At 35.5% G+C, this 17893-nt stretch overlaps 1 long non-coding RNA gene across 1 annotated transcript; it reads left to right on the top strand.

Annotated features, from left to right (window-relative positions):
• Positions 1 to 2874: 2874 nt before the first annotated feature.
• LOC149152547 (uncharacterized) lies at positions 2875 to 3466 on the top strand. The gene is made up of 2 exons (XR_016262444.1): positions 2875 to 3093; positions 3296 to 3466. It is a non-coding gene; the product is annotated as an uncharacterized LOC149152547 (long non-coding RNA).
• The last annotated feature ends 14427 nt before the right edge of the window (positions 3467 to 17893 follow it).

Genomic DNA, 17893 nt, shown 5'->3' with positions numbered 1-17893 from the left:
TTTTTGTTAATTTGGTATTAAGGAATTTCATCATTATTCTGTTCTAGCCATGTTGTTTCGTGTGTAATCAATTGCACACATTCATGCATTCATCTATTCGAATTATAATCAGTACATTTATAAGTTTATATTGGGTATCTATATTCCTCATAAATGTATGGTTTCTTTCATAACTTACATGTTCATATTTGATGTATAGATTAAACTAAATACTTCTGTTTAATACACAACATTCAAGTTTCTTTTGTACATTTATCTACAAACCTGTATATTTAGATTAAAGAATCTTAGCAACTGAGTTGTACTTATCTATTTTCCTTTGTCTGAATAACTTCATTTCCTTGGACGGTCTCACCACCCATCCACGAGTCTGGCGATGAGGTCCAAACTCTCCCCCAATCTCTTTCCCTCTCGCGACAATGGTATTCACTCGTTAAATTGAATTACCACTAAACATCAAGATTATTTGTCCAGTTTTGGGTTTCTCCAAGACTCCCACTAGTTCCTTGGACCATACAACATCGTCTTGCCTTCTGACGTGATTTCCTTCCTTCCTCTCCTCCAAGCCCACGCCTTCCTAGGATTCCCACTCTTCAGGGAAAGGATGGGTAACCACCATAATTGTCTCATGAGGTTAATGCAACCGATTTTCTATTTCAAAATATGTCTATTTCTGTCATTTATTATAAAATTACTCAGCCATACGTTTTCTCATGTTTTCGCTCAAAACATAATATAATAAAGAAATAACAGTAAAAGTAAAAGCAAAACTCTAAAGAACTAAAGGCATATGTCCATGTAGTTTGGGTCTTGCAAAAAATATTTTGTTAAAATTTAGAGATAGTGTACTCAACCAAGGTAGAGCTCTTCGGCCTCACCAACCTTCAAAAAACCAAGGATGGATATAGAAATTACTCATTGAAGCCAAACTAAGGATAGATATACAAATAATTCAGTGAAGCCTTGTTTAGGTTTACATTAACAAATATATTCTTATATTTTGTAGATTTACATTTAGTAATAGTAATAAAAAATAAGAAAAATTCCATTTATATATATATGAATGATTATCATTAAAAATGGTTTATTAGAGTCCTAGATAAGTTATTATTAAAAAATGTTAAGTTTATTTCAATATTAGAAAATCATTAAGATAACTTCTTCAAGATTATCATAGTTTTCTTAATTTAAAAGGTTAAAATAATTGGCATTGTGGTAAATATTTTGAAATTTGGATTTAACTTTAAGTATATTATGAAAAAAATATTGAAAAAAAAAATGTTTTTTGTTTTCAAGGTTTTGAGTGTCTAAAATGTAACAAACCCTTTCATCCTAAAAGAATTTGGGGGAATTGACCCACGTCCAATTTCATTATAATATTTACAATTTTTTTTATTTAAATAATGTTTATTTTTTCTTTGCTAATAATCATGATAAAAAAAATGTTATACAAATATATAAATATAATTAGGTTATTTAAATTAAACTATAACTTATATATCTAATCATTTAAAATACAAAAAATATAAAATATTAATATTTATAAAAGTGTAAAAATAATATGTGTTAATATAAATAATGAAACTGTATGGAATAATAAATAAATAAAAAAACCATATTTTTATTTACATTTGTTTTTGGGGTTAAATCTAACTACAAAGTGTGTATTTAAAAAATAATTTTAATTAAAGCAAGCTAGGAAAAAAAAATAACATTATTGAAAAATAAAATGAAGCACAATATATTGTAAAAATATTATTATTGATGTTAAAAATATTATAATTTATAGTAAAAATATTAATATTTAAATTTATAAGTAATTAAAGATTAATATAAATTTATTTTATTAAATAATAATAGATAGATTTTAAATTATTAAAAAAATAATAATTTTCTTATTATTATTATTTAAATTTTGTTAAATGTACTTTAAATAGCAAATATTTTGATTTTTTTTTTTGGTAGAATTTGGTTTGAATATTAAGTTTAAGTAAATTCTAATTTTTTGATTTTAAAAGTTTTTTTTATAGTGACCCTGGACAACATATATAGTCTTTGTTACTAAGTAGAAAATCTGTTTTAAGATAAACTGCAAATAGATATATAAAATAATATATATATATATATATATATATATATATATATATATATTATTTTTATCTATTTTTACACTAATATTTACATAAATATAATAAATATATTATTTACATAAATATGAACTATATCAAAAATAATTAATAAGTAAATATCTAAAACTTAATTCTTTTATACCTTACAATCATTTTAATAAATTAAAAATTAATATCACAAACAATTATATTAAATTAAAAATTAATATGACAAACAATTATATTATCAAAATCATGAAAAAAGTAACCAAAACATTAATAATTAAATTACACTTTTATTTTTTAACAGTTCAATTTTTAAAATTTATTAATATTATAAAAACACATCCAAATGTTAAATCCATGATCTCTAAAATATCAAGACTCTATCTGATTTCAAAGAATCGCGATAACAAAACCTTATTCCATTTAACATTAAGAGTAAACCTCATCAAAACTCCAAACTAAACACACCGCCGAAAAAAACAAGAACTGCCATCTATATAACTAAATTGAAATTGAACTATATTTTAATCTCGTGATTAAATAGATATTTCTATCCACACCTGAAATCAGTACAGAAGGACGGTGCGACATTCATATTTTTAAATGTATAATCATTCGTTATGCCACTGCTGGACACGTTATCAATTATTTGGCAACGTGGCCTACTCTCTGAAGCCATTCACACTGACAGCTCTTTGAGGCAATCATGTTTCTTGAAACGATCTATGATTGCAGTGTCTCGAGGATGGATCAATCCGTTCTTATGCTTTTAATGGGCGCTTGCTATTGGAGTTGAGAAATCAGTTTGGATAAGATCTATACATAGCAAAATTTCAGTCTCTGTTTTATTTCAAGTGGAAGGATCAATCTTATTGCTGTCACGTAAAGTAAAGATGTATACGGCCAAGGAGAAAATGAGCAACATGGGTACCACTGCAAGGAAGGGATGGATAACGCCAAGGTTTCTGCCTAGGAGAAGGTATGGTCAAAATGTTCTTATTTTCATTCATTAAAATTGGTCTTTCCAGAAATGTTGATAATTGTGAGTCGCAGATCAGTTTTAGGATTAACATGCATATAATATGTGTTATATATGTGTTAGTGAATAGATAGAGGATTGAGTGCGAGGGATTTGGGTTTTGGCTATTGTAATTCACTTTTGTTGTTATATGTGTATGCAGCTCGAGAAAGTTACTACACATAACCTTACAGACCGAAATAGCCCGTGAGATGAAGGAGATCAAGCACGTGAAGCTGAGATGAGAGCAAACGCCGCCAAGGCTGAACACATCGCTACAGACAGAAATAGCCCGTGAGATGAAGGAGATCAAGCACGTGAAGCTGAGATGAGAGCAAACGCAAGGCTGAACACATCGCTGAAAAAGAAGCGGGCAAGCAAACTGAACGCTCTCATACAATCCACCCTTAGTGTAAAATATCACAACAAATTATTTAATTATGAGTAAAATCTTTATTAGTTAATGCAAAATAGTTTTGTAAGTTAGTAACGAGATTTATACGGAATAATAGTTAATTGAATAATACTCTTATAATTACGGAAAACCATTCTTCATTAAAAAAGAAAAGATCCTGTGCATGTTTGTTTGATACCCTATCAAGGTTTTACCAGGGAAATCATCTTGTGTAAATGTGTGATTTCATTGAGTTTCTATCGAGTTTTTCCTTCGCTCATTTTTTTTTTGTAGAGATGACGTTGACAAAGCCGCCAGAGAAAAGAAAACAAAACATGCCGTAGTCTAATGATAACCGCTGGACGCAGCTGTCAACCATCATTTGAATGAGACGCATTAGTCATTTGCAATACGCAGCCGTCATTTGAACGAAAGCTGCCAACACAACCATCATTTGAACGAGATGCAGCTGTCATTTGAAAGACGCAGTCATTTGAACGAGATGTGTTGGGTATTATTTTGAAATGGAGAAAATACCAAAAACCAAATATTCAAACACACATAGGCAATGCTTGTTTTTACTTTGCTCCAGGATCTTTTATACAAGAAGACTTAAAAAAAAATTCACTCAGAGACAGAGTATTTCAACATCATAAAATATTTCTGATAAATTACTGGTTAACTGCTGTAAATCCCTTTTACATTCACTACAGTGAAAACAAATTACTTACTGGTGTAAAACCTTCATTCACATTTACTGGTGTGAAACCATTTTTTTACATACTGCTGTAAAAACAAAATTTACACAAACTTACAAATGCGCTCCACCATTTTCTTTATCCACTACTTGTCCAAAACCACACATGGTTTTTCGGTTTTTACTGCATCTTCGTTTTACAATGCTCCACACAAAAACATTACAACATATTTGTGCACTGCTGTGCATACACCCTCTGGTTCTTCACATTTTACACACTGCTGTGTGTTTTTCCTTTTACTGCACCCTCGTATTTTTTTTGAGCACACCCTTAAAAAAAACTTCCCGTGTGCCATACATTATATATTTAACACATGCCGTATATAAGAAATATAAAACATATAAAAAATTAAAACTATGCGCCCATGCTCATATTAATGGGACTCCACCAAAAATTAAGTATGTGCCCATAATCATTTAAGACGGGCTTCCACCAACCTTCGTAAATGCATTAAAGGCCTCAGCGTTTCCTCCACGGCGGTCAACGAAAAGACAAACATTATACAATTTGGTTTTGGGAAGCCATCGGGTCCGCACTTCATCGCATCGCAACTTTACTCATGTTAAAGACCCCGACCCTATGACATTGCCGATAGCGATGTGCTGATGCGATATCGGCGATCGCTCATCGGCGATCGCTCATCGGCGATGTTTCATATTGCTGCCACTGACTGCCTCCGATGCTCCAACCCGCCGATATGCCGACTTGCCGATATGCCGACACGATCTGGACCGCTGATCGGCCAGATTTAACGGTTGAGATTTAAAGTGGATCCTTTATTCTGCAATTTTAAATTTTGAGTGTTTCTGCCTCCCGATCCTTGGTGAAGTGCGCGGCTATAGTCTTCATGCTGCTGCATGGCTCAACTGTTGCATAGTTGAAATTATATTTTCAACACTCCCCTTTAATTTCAACTGTCGGGCATTCAATCATACCCAAACACTTCCTCAAAAATTCAAAGCTTTTCTGATCCAATGGCTTTGTCAAGATGTCTGCAACCTGTTCCTGAGTGCTGCAATGTTGCAAACTGATTTCTCCATTGCTTACCAATTCTCTGATATAATGAAACCTTGTATCAATGTGTTTCGTTCGTTTGTGAAACACTGAATTCTTTGACAATGCAATAGCAGAGCTATTGTCACAATAAATTACTGTTTCTTTTGCCTGCTCTTGGCCTAGACTTCTCAACATCCTTCTCATCCACACTGCTTGACATGCTGCTGCTGTAGCTGCCACATATTCAGCCTCTGCTGTAGACAATGCTACAATGGACTGCTTCTTAGAAGCCCATGAGATGGCTCCTGAACCCATGTTAAAAACATAACCGGAAGTGCTCTTCCGATCATCTACACTTCCAGCCCAATCACTGTCAGTGTATCCAACGAAATCTGAATGTTCTGAGGCATGATATAGAATTCCAAACATTTTAGTGCCTTTGACATACCTCAAAATTCTCTTTGCTGCCTGCCAATGTGCCTCCTTTGGCCTCTCCATAAATCTGGAAATCAAACTAACAGCATACATTAAATCAGGCCTAGTTGCTGTTAAATACATAAGGCTGCCCACAATACTTTTATACAAGCTAGGATCAAAATCCTTGCTTCTGTCCTCTCTGCTGAGCTTTAATCCCATTACTGTGGGAGTGATTGCTGCCTTGCATTCTTCCATCTTAAATCTGCCCAAAACTTGATTTACATATCTTGCTTGAGATATAAAAATCCCTTTTTCATTTTGATCTACTTCTATGCCTAAGAAGTATCTCAACAAAACCATGTCAGTCATTTCAAATTCATCCTTCATGACTGATTTAAAATTCTCAATAAGACAAATATCATTTCCAGTGAAAATAACATCATCTACATACAAGACAACAATTAAAATTTTACCATCCTTTTCCTTGATGTAGACTGTGGGCTCTCCTTCACATTTGTCAAATTCATTATCCAATAGATATGAGTCTATCCTGCTGTACCATGCTCTTGGCGCTTGCTTCAGCCCATAAAGAGCTTTCTTCAATTTGCACACTTTGTGCTCTTCACCTTTCTTCTCATAACCGAGAGGTTGTTCAATGTACACCTCTTCTTTTAACACTCCATTTAGGAATGTTGACTTCACATCCATTTGGTAGACTTTCCATTTGTTTTGAGCTGCTATGGACAACACTGCTCTCACGGTTTCCATCCTTGCAACCGGTGCGAAAGTCTCCTCATAATCTCTCCCATACTGCTGCTTGTACCCTTTGACAACCAGCCTTGCCTTGTGCCTTTCAATCTTGCCTTCAGCATTGCTCTTGGTCTTGTAGACCCATTTCACACCAATGACTTCTTTGCCTTTTGGTAACTCTACCAAATCCCATGTTTTGTTTCTCTCTATGGCATTCATCTCCTCATTCATAGCTTCTATCCATTTCCTATCTTTAATTGCATCTTCGAAATGAATAGGATCATCAACATGACAATACAAGGCAAATAAGGAATTCATTCCTTCATTATAAATGTCACTTAGATTTCTAAACTTCTTACCTCGTTCACTTGGTGTGCAAGTGCTTGAAGATGCACTTGAATTTCCTCCTTGTGGTGTGCTTGGAGAAGCACTTTCATTTGTCCTCAATGGTGTCCCTTGCTGTCCTTGTGTTGGCGCTGCTGTTTGGGGATGCATTTCAGCCACCTCCTCTTCATCTTCATCATGAGACAAACAGTTCTTGACATTCACTGTTTTCTCTATGCTTCCATCCCAAGCTTCCTCTTCAATGAATTGCACGTCCCTGCTTACAAAGAACTTCTTGGTAGATGGGATGTACAGCCTGTAGGCTTTGGATTCATCACTGTATCCAATGAAAAGACATTTCTCCCCTTTGCTGTCCAACTTCCTCCTTAGCTGATCTGGAATGTGTGCATAGGCCACACATCCAAAAACTCTCAAGTGGGTGACTCCTTGCTTTCTCCCACTCCATGCTTCTTCTGGCACCTTGTTCATCCTGCTTTTGTAGGACACCTGTTCAAAATATACACTGCACAATTTACAGCGTCAGCCCAATAGTCATTTGGCAAATGCTTTGCTTTCAGCATGCTCCTCGCCATGTCCATGATGGTCCTATTTTTCCTTTCAGCAACTCTATTTTGCTGCGGAGTGTACCTTGCTGTAAACTGTTTGTGAATTCCATTTTCTATGCAAAATCTTAGGAATTCCTTGGAGATATACTCACCTCCTCTATCAGTTCTCAAAACTTTTATATGCAGCCCGCTTTGGTTCTCCACAAGTGCTTTGAAATTTTGGAATTTCTCAAAGACTTCACTTTTGTTCTTGAGGAAATATATCCAAGTCTTTCTTGTAAAATCGTCAATGAATGTTAAGAAATATAGGCTGCCAGCTAATGATGGAGCTTGAATTGGTCCACACAAATCTGAGTGGATAATCTCTAAGGGTGTCTTTGCCCTTATACTTTTCCCTGATGGAAAACTTTCTCTATGTTGTTTTCCCAATATGCAGCCTTCACAAAGGCTGTCTGGCTTCTCTATCAATGGCAATCCTTTCACCATTCCTTTCCTACTCAACAAATTCAGACCTCCAAAATTGAGATGTCCAAATCTCAAGTGCCACAACCAATTCTCATCCTTTGGCACGCTTTGGAAAGCCTCTTGGGTAACTGCTGCAATTTCTCCTTTGTTTTTCAAATCTGCCCGGATCCTGAGAGGGAACATCCTGTTCCTTGTCATCTTCACTTCAGCAATGCATCTTTTGCTGGGTGGTATGTCCATGATGGTGCACACATCATTTACAAAATAAACATTGTAACCCTTTTGGATAAGCTGTCCAACACTCAATAGGTTACATCTCATTCCGGGGACATAGTAGACATCTGCTATGGTTTTCCTTTCTCCTTGCTTTGTAAATATTTTTACCTCCCCTTTTCCCATAACAGAGACTTTGCTATCAGTTCCTAGTGTGACCTCTGATTTCATATTCTGATCTAAAGCAGAAAAGAAGGCTATGTTTCCTGTCATATGGTTGCTGCAACCTGAGTCTAAAAACCAAATTTCCTCACTGTTTGTTTCAGCCATGTTACAGGCTAACAACACATTACTTTGACTGCTGTTTTCTCTAGTAACATTTGCATTTTGTCTAGTGTTCATATCATGCTGTTTCTTTCTACAATCACTTGCATAATGTCCATACTTTTTGCAATAATAGCATTGAACATTAGATTTATCATACCTTTGTCCTTGAGCATGATATTGTCCTCCTTGTTGGCTGCTGCCTTGGCCTTGGTTATGATTTGGATTGCTGCCTCTTCCTTGTGCATTTGATGAGTTGTTCCTTCCTCCTCTGTTCTGGCTTCTGCCTCTTCCTCTCTTGTTTCCTCTACCTTGACCTCTTCCTCTTCCAAAGGACATCTGGGTCTTGAAGGCTTGCTCTAGAGATGAGTTTTCATTCCTACTCAACCTCTGCTCATGTGTTATCAGTGATGCATGTAGCTCATCAACTGAAAATCTTGAGAGATCCTTTGTCTCTTCAATGGTGGTGACAATGGCATCAAACTTTGAGGGTAAGACCCTCAATATTTTCTCCACAATCCTTCTGTCTTCAATGGTTTCTCCATGAGTTCTCATTTGTGTGATTACACCAATCACATGAGTGAAGAATGAGTCAATGTTATCTGACTCTTTCATGTTCAGATTCTCAAAATCCTTCCTCAGCAATTGAAGTTTTGCTGTCTTCACTCTCTCCATGGCTTGATAGGCTGTCTTGAGGGTTTTCCATGCTTCATTGGCTGTCTTAGCTGCTGCTAACCTTGGAAACATACTCTGGTCTACTGCTAGATACAACAACACTCGGGCTTTTGAATCCTTCTTCCTATTGTTCTTAAGCAGATCCTTCTCTCCCTGAGTTAATGCATTGAACTCAGTTTCATCTGCTGGTTCTTCAAAGCCATCTTCAACTATTTCCCATAAGTCTTGGGAGGCAAGCAGGGCTGTCATAGTTATTGACCAATAATCATAGTTCTTCCCATTAAACTGTGGGAGCTGGGTGTTAAACAAACCCATACCAGTGCTTGTGCTGGCCATTCCTTGTATTCTGATCTATGCCACTAAATCCTTCACTGTGTGTTTAAACAGCTGACTGTTTCTTCAGCAACACAAAAAAACTTTGTGAAATACCTGAGTATTCTCTTGACTGAGCCTTCACTTTGCTTGAGAAGTTTTACTGCTGCAACAGGTCCTTCTTTTAGCTTCTTTGTCACCTTCAAAGAGCCTAAGCCTGCTCTGATACCACTGTTGGGTATTATTTTGAAATGGAGAAAATACCAAAAACCAAATATTCAAACACACATAGGCAATGCTTGTTTTTACTTTGCTCCAGGATCTTTTATACAAGAAGACTTAAAAAAAAATTCACTCAGAGACAGAGTATTTCAACATCATAAAATATTTCTGAGAAATTACTGGTTAACTGCTGTAAATCCCTTTTACATTCACTACAGTGAAAACAAATTACTTACTGGTGTAAAACCTTCATTCACATTTACTGGTGTGAAACCATTTTTTTACATACTGCTGTAAAAACAAAATTTACACAAACTTACAAATGCGCTCCACCATTTTCTTTATCCACTACTTGTCCAAAACCACACATGGTTTTTCGGTTTTTACTGCATCTTCGTTTTACAATGCTCCACACAAAAACATTACAACATATTTGTGCACTGTTGTGCATACACCCTCTGGTTCTTCACATTTTACACACTGCTGTGTGTTTTTCCTTTTACTGCACCCTCGTATTTTTTTTGAGCACACCCTTAAAAAAAACTTCCCGTGTGCCATACATTATATATTTAACACATGCCGTATATAAGAAATATAAAACATATAAAAAATTAAAACTATGCGCCCATGCTCATATTAATGGGACTCCACCAAAAATTACGTATGTGCCCATAATCATTTAAGACGGGCCTCCACCAACCTTCGTAAATGCATTAAAGGCCTCAGCGTTTCCTCCACGGCGGTCAACGAAAAGACAAACATTATACAATTTGGTTTTGGGAAGCCATCGGGTCCGCACTTCATCGCATCACAACTTTACTCATGTTAAAGACCCCGACCCTATGACATTGCCGATAGCGATGTGCTGATGCGATATCGGCGATCGCTCATCGGCGATGTTTCATATTGCTGCCACTGACTGCCTCCGATGCTCCAACCCGCCGATATGCCGACTTGCCGATATGCCGACACGATCTGGACCGCTGATCGGCCAGATTTAACGGTTGAGATTTAAAGTGGATCCTTTATTCTGCAATTTTAAATTTTGAGTGTTTCTGCCTCCCGATCCTTGGTGAAGTGCGCGGCTATAGTCTTCATGCTGCTGCATGGCTCAACTGTTGCATAGTTGAAATTATATTTTCAACAAGATGCAGCAGTCATTTGAAAGACGCAGTCGTCATTTGAACGAAAGTTGCCAACACAACCATCATTTGAACGAAAGCCACTATTTTTCAGTCAAGCGTAGAGCGAGGAAAAGGGTTGCCGTTGTTGAGAAAGAATGTTTTCGCCGCGGAAGAGAAGGAGCCAACGGTCGCTGAAGTATGCGCTCGAGGGAAGCACCCGTCATGGAGCAAAAACGTTGCTTCTGGAAAAGAGAAAGCCGCTGCAGCCACAATATTACCGCTGGAAATGAACCAAGTGCCATTAATTGTTTGAGAGGGGGCTGCCAACAAACTTCTGCAGAGGAACAAGGGAGTGCTGCGGAGAAGCAAGGCCATGCTCGACAACGCAGAAATGTAGAAGATGGATATTTATGTTGAAGGACGTAGAACTTTAAAATTCGGGTATTTGTGAAAAATATGTTTTTAAAAAACATATCTTTTCCAGAATACTTTTGTTTTGGGTTTAGAGAATCCCTGAAAATTTCCAGAAAGTTGAAGTAGGGTTTCATTAAATTGAAGAACAAATATTTTTTTTTTCAGGAAACTCAAAATACACAAATTGGAATTTTCAGAAAACTATTGTAGGTTTTTCAGTAAATTGGAAAAAAAAAACGATTTTTTTTTGGGAAAGGAACAAAATTCTAGAAAATTTTTTAGTAACCGAAATTGAAGTACAAAATATTGAAAAAGCTAATTGGAGGAATGGAAATCAAAATATTTTTAAAGAAACCCTAGTTGAAAGGTCGAAATAGTGGGAGGAAAGAATGGCCAAAATGACGAATCTAAAGTTCAAAGTGGAGAAATTCACGGACAAGAATAACTTTGCTCTATGGAAATTGAAAGTTAGGGATTTTCTTGTGCAACAAGGGTTGCACAAAGCATTGGACTGGGTGAAGAAGAAACTTGCTAGCATGATAAATTCGGACTAGGAGGACTTGAATGCCTAAGCTCTCAGTACCAGATTATGCTTAGCCGATGAAGTTCTCTTCAATAGAGTTGAAGAAACTTCAACAAGAAGTTTGTGGGGAAAACTAGAAACAATATATATGACCAAATCGTTAGCCAACAAAATTGATCTAAAAAGACAATTGTACGCCTTTAAGATGAAGTAGGGTACAAAAATTGCAAAGCATCTAAATGTTTTTAATACACTTATTTGCCAATTGTCAGATATGAAAGTTAAATTTCAAGAAGAAGACAAAGCGATCACCTTGTTCTGTTCCCTCCCTCAGTGATGGGACCACTTCATTACCTCTATCAGTTTGAGCACAACTAAGTCTTTGGAATTTGATTCAGTGGTGGGAGCTCTGTTAGCTGAAGAAGTAAGGAAGAAGTCCAATGTTTAAACCTCTGCATCACAAGCCATAGTATCGAGAGGATGGTCAAAAGAAAGAGGGGAGAAAATAAGAGGATATTCGAGGTCTAAATCAAAGGGTAAAAAGTGTGAGGCCAGATGCTGGTACTGCAATAAAATTGGACACCTCAAGAAATATTGTTGGAAACGGAAAGAGTCTAATAATCCAAAGAAGGAAGAAAATCAAGCTAATTCAAGTATGATAGATGAAGTTTTATCTGCTAGAGAATTATGTATGATAGATGAAACTTTACCTGTATGTAATGTCTCTCAAAATTTTGAAAGTTCGTTGTTAGACTCTACTACTTCTCATCACATGAGTCCACACAGAAATTGGTTTACTTCATATGACGCTATAAATGGTACTTTTGTGTTTATGGGTAATAATCTATCATGTCAGACTCTTGGAATGGGATATATCACGATTGAAATGTATCATAACATAGTTAGAACATTAACTAGTGTTATACATGTACTTGAATTGAAGAAAATTTTAATTTCCTTGGGAGTGTTGGACTCAAATGGTTATAAGTTTACAGGGCATAATGGAGTGTTGAAAGTCTCAAAAGGCACCCTAGTCGTTATGAAGGCAGAAAAGGTAGGGAATCTTTATAGACTCAAAGGAAGTACTCAGGTCAGTGAAGAAATGATTATGTTAGAGAAAGAAGAAGAAGGCACTGGCCTATGGCATCAATGATTGTGTTACATGAGCGAGAAAGGTCTTCAAGTACTGATGAACCGTAAATTACCTCCTGATTTGAAATTCTTGAAGTTGAATTTTTGTAAACATTGTGTGTATGGAAAATAATGTAAATAGAGGTTTAAAACTAGAAGTCATAATAGTAAATAAATTTTAGACTATATTCATTCTGATCTGTGGGGACCATCTCCTGATGTATCGTATGGAGGTGCTTTATATTTCCTAATGTTTATTGATGGTTTCTCCTAGAAAGTTTAGGTCTTTATGTTAAAAAAAGCTTGTGTATTCAATGTCTTTAAACAATTTAATGAAAGGGTAGGAAAAAAATAGGAAAATCAATTATATTTTTAAGAACTCAATGGTGGTGAATTTACTTCTCTAGAATTTCAACAATACTGTAAGGATGAAGGAATTATTAGACATAAAAGAGTTGTTTATACTCCTCGGCAAAATGGCATTGTTGAGAATATGAATCAGACTCTTATGGAAAGAGCCAAAAGCATGATCAACAATGCTAACCTACAAAAGGAGTTATGGGTAGAAGTAGTGTCCAATGCTTGTTATTTAGTTAACAGATCACCCTCAGTTCAATTAATTGTAATATTCCTGAAGAAGTTTGGTCATCTCAGTCTTGTGATTATCATATTTAAGGATATTTGGTTGTGATCACTATGCTCTTATTACTAAAAATCAGCATTCAAAATTAGATCCAAAATCGAAATGTTATGTCTTTCTTGTGTATGACTATGTGGTGAAAGGATATGGGTTGTGGGATCCTACTTCATGGAAGATAGTCATTAGTAGATATGTAACATTTGATGAATCTTCTATTTTTAAAATCAGATGTTGAAAAAATTGAATAGGAATAGGTATCGCTAAATCAACAAATTCAGTTGGAGGCTAGACTTTTTTCCGAAAGTTGAAAAGGAGAGACTTCTGGAGAAAAAGGTGAATAAGATGCAAAGGAAACGATTGAAGTTTCAGATCCAGTTCAGAAACCAATCACTCTAAGAAGGTCTACAAGGGAAAGGAAAACTTCCAAAAGGTATGAACATTCAGCTTCATCTTTTTCTTTGATTACTGAAGATGGGTAACCTTCTTGTTATCAGGAAACATTGGATTATACAGATAGAGAAAAATGGAAAATGGATATGGAAGAAGAAATGTATCCCTTAGCAAAAAACAATACCTCGGATCTTGTAGAACTTCCTGAAGGGAGAAGTGTTGTTTAATTCAAATGGGTCTTCAAATTGAAACAGAAAGTTGATGGAAGTATCGAAATGTATAAGGTGAGGTTGGTAGCAAAAGGGTATTCTCAGGTTGAAGGTATTGACTTTCATGAAATTTTTTCACTAGTTGTAAAACGTGTTTCTATTCATACTGTGTTGGCACTAACTACATTACTTAACCTTGAGTTAGAACAACTAGATGTTAAAATGACTTTTCTGCCTAGTGATTTGGATGAAGAGTTATATAGGGAACAACCAAAAGGTTTTGTATAAGATCGTAGCAGAAGATTAGTTTGCAAGCTCAAGAAATCATTATATGGCCTGAGGGAGTCTCCGAGGCAATGGTACAAGAAGTTTGACTCCCTCATGGTGAGTGAGAACTTTATTAGAAGTGAGTATGAATATTGTGTATACTTCAAGAGTTTTAGTGGCATATTCATTATCTTAGTTTTGTATGTTGACAATATGCTTATTGCAAGAAATTTCATGGAAGAGATCAACATGTTAAAGACCCAGCTCTCTAGGACATTTGATATGAAGGATCTTGAAGCAAAAAAACATATCTTGGGCATAAAGATACATAGAGACATGAAAAATTGTAAGCTTTGGTTATCACATCAAAAGTATGTGGAAAGAGTAGTTGAAAAGTTCGACATGAACAATGTGAAACCTCTTAATGTTCCATTAGCTTCCCATTTTAAGCTTTCTCTGGTTTTGAGTCTTAGAACTGATGAAGAAAAGAAGTATATGTCTTGTGTACCATATGGTAATGATGTAGGAAACTTAATGTATACGATGGTATCTATAAGGCCTGACATTTCACATGCAGTTGGAGTTGTGAGCAGGTTCATGGAAAATCCAGGTGAAGAACATTGGCAAGCAGTGAAATGGGTGCTTTGGTATTTAAGAGGCACAAGTGATCATTGCATCATCTTTAATGGTGGTGAAGGATCAATCTGCAAATATGTGGATGCTGATTATGCAAGTGATTTGGACAAAAGGAGATCTACTACAGGTTATGTCTTTACTCTTGTAGTTGGAGCAATTACTTGCATGTTGAAGCTTCAAGAAACAGTTGTGTTGTCCACTATCGAAGCAGAGTATATAGCTACTTCAGATGCGAGTAAAGAAGAAATCTGGTTAAAGGGTCTACTTGATGAGATTGGAAGGACGCATGAGAAAGTGAATGTATTCTGTGACAGGTTGAGTGTTATTCACTTGGCTATAAATCCAGCTTGTCACAGCAATACCAAGCACATTGATGTAAGGTATCATTTTCTGATACATGTGATCGATGGCGGAAAAGTAGCTCTCAAGAAGGTCCATACATGGGAGGATTGTGGAGACATAGTCATGAAGCCAGTTACAGTAGAGAAGTTGTGATGGTGTTTAGCTTTCCTTGGTTTGCAGATGAGATGATGAATGGGCATGGGCAAGGGATGAGGAAAATTGTTGTCAAGGTGGAGTTTGTTGAAATATGACAAAAAGGTATGTGGTTATGAGTAAAATATTTATTAGTTATTACAAGATAGTTTTTTAAGTTAGTAACGAGATTTATACCTAATAACAGTTATGTAATGGAGGAAAGGCTCTTATAAAACTGGTTAATGCTCGAGAGAATGTAATTACAGAGAATCATTCTTGATTAATAAAGATCTAATCCCTTGCCCCGTGGATGTTTCCTTGATACCCTGTGAAGGTTTTACCACGTAAATAATCTTGTGTAAATGCCTAATTTCATTCAGTTTCCATTCAGATTTTCCTCCACGCATATTTTTTTCTTTGGTGTTTAATCTTATTTTATAAATTTAAGTTCAGAAGTGTGGCCAATATTGGTGGTGGTACTAGTTATATGACAATTAGTACTCCTGGAACTTATGATCCTTCTCCAACTGGCTGCAACAGTAGAGATTACCTGTGACATTCTAAAATGAATCATGGAGTGGATAGAGTATGATGCATGAAGCCCCACTTGTCTGTTAATGGTGGTAGTATGTGTGTATATTGTTAAAGTCTATGGAGCCAGTGTTCTTAATATTATAATAGGAAAATGCGAACGAAGTGGGTATTGTCCGTACGTTTGGTTTCACCCATCATGGTATAATTCGATTCTCCTCGATTTGTTTTTTTCACCGTGGTGTTGTTACCAACTTATTTGGTAGTTTAATGATTCCCTGTAACGTCTTCCATATAGTGTAGCATCATAATTTTGTGGATGAAATATAAAATTATCCTTGTGAAATAAATTGTGGGGGAAATATTAAAACTACTTGGTTTTGTTGGGATATCATTGAAATGCAGGAAACAGACTCAAATCATCAAATCTTCTAATCTTCTTCTAAATTATAAAATGGAAATAAATTATAGAAGCGAATGTACAAAATGGAAATAAATTATAGAATAGAATGTGCAAAAGAACAACTTCTCTCAAAGCTATGGAAATGTCAAGGGCTTTCGTTTATACAAAATCTGTGTTTTATTGTCCATCAGGTTGATCCAATGGTGAGGAGTATATTGGAATTTAAAATGTATTTAATTCGGAAATTCAAATGCAAAATGGGAGTCAAACAAAGTATTTATGTACCAATTCTTATCATTACTCAACAAAACGAAAGGATCAGTTACATTATTTTTGCGGGTAAGATGAAGTAAACCAAGGCAAAGTAACTTGCATGAATAATGGTCTTTTGAAATCAAAAACCAAAATTGTTATGGATGGGATTATGAATATTACCATTGACTACCTAATAGAAAACTTTTCATGTCTGCACGGAAATCCACTAGTTGACTAGGCAATTAGATGGGTCCCATAATTTTGATCCCTCTTTAATGGGAATATGAAAGATATGTGTATTAATTGTATTTTGATGTATAGAAAACCTGACTAAAAACTAATACAACTAAGTCAGTAACCTGTGTCAACAAATTCTTCCTCTGTGTAAACACCTACCTCCACTAGGTTCGACGTATAGTGTAAATAGGAGTAAAACAAAAGAGTGATAACACCATATTCGTTGCTCTGCTCTGCTTTTTTTTTGGGATAGTTACCGATAGGTTAGCGTTGTTTTTATCTTATAGTTACCAATATGTTGGTTTGTGATTAAACGCATGGGGCTTCTAGTTTTCTCATTATTCTAGAGTGCTCTATTTCCACAATTTTTTTTTTGACAACAAAACAAGACTTTATGCAATTTCTAACATTATAGTCCCTGCCTCTTAAGCATGGTCTTTGTTTTTTTTTTATAGTTATCGATATATATATCGTTTCTATAATTTGTAGTACTTCTGATCCCTCTTTAATGGGAATATGCAAGTTAGACGTATTAACGGTCTGTTGTTGTATAGAAAACCTAACTAAACAATAATACAACTAAGTCAGTAACCTGTGTAAACACCTGCCTCCATTGGGTCCATCAGATAGTGTAAATAGGAATAAAACAAAATTTTGAAAAGTGTGCAACAAGAAATGCTTCTTGAGAGTGCAACAAGATGATGGAGCTTAGTGAAAAGAGTCGCCTTCACTAAGTGGGCCCGCATGCTATTTTTGGCGCAAGTCTATTTTTAGACTATGTCTATTTTTAGACATATGGATCATGTCTATGGATTGCAGGTTGCTGTTTATGGATGATTGGTCAAGTTGGGAAAAATAGATGGACTTCTATTTTTGATGAAAGTGTGAGTGATCACAGTGTGAGTGATCAAAGTCTATTTTTAGACTCGCTGTCAAAAATAGAAAAGTCAAATATTATTGTCTCATAATAATATTTGGACTATAAACTTGATCTTATTCTCTTGGAGCACTTCAGGATGAGCTACGAATGTGGAACATGCAGATCCTAGAGGGAAATACATGGTTACATATGGGATGACTAATATTTGCATGCAGGACTTCAGTTAGA

Source organism: Pinus tabuliformis, chromosome 9 (assembly GCF_031772625.1).
Source record: "Pinus tabuliformis cultivar Carrire ecotype Pingquan chromosome 9, CPIR1, whole genome shotgun sequence".
In the NCBI taxonomy this organism is placed as follows: Eukaryota; Viridiplantae; Streptophyta; class Pinopsida; order Pinales; family Pinaceae; genus Pinus; species Pinus tabuliformis.
The sequence above is the reverse complement of the archived record's forward strand: the minus strand, read 5'-3'. Positions and strand labels throughout refer to the sequence as shown.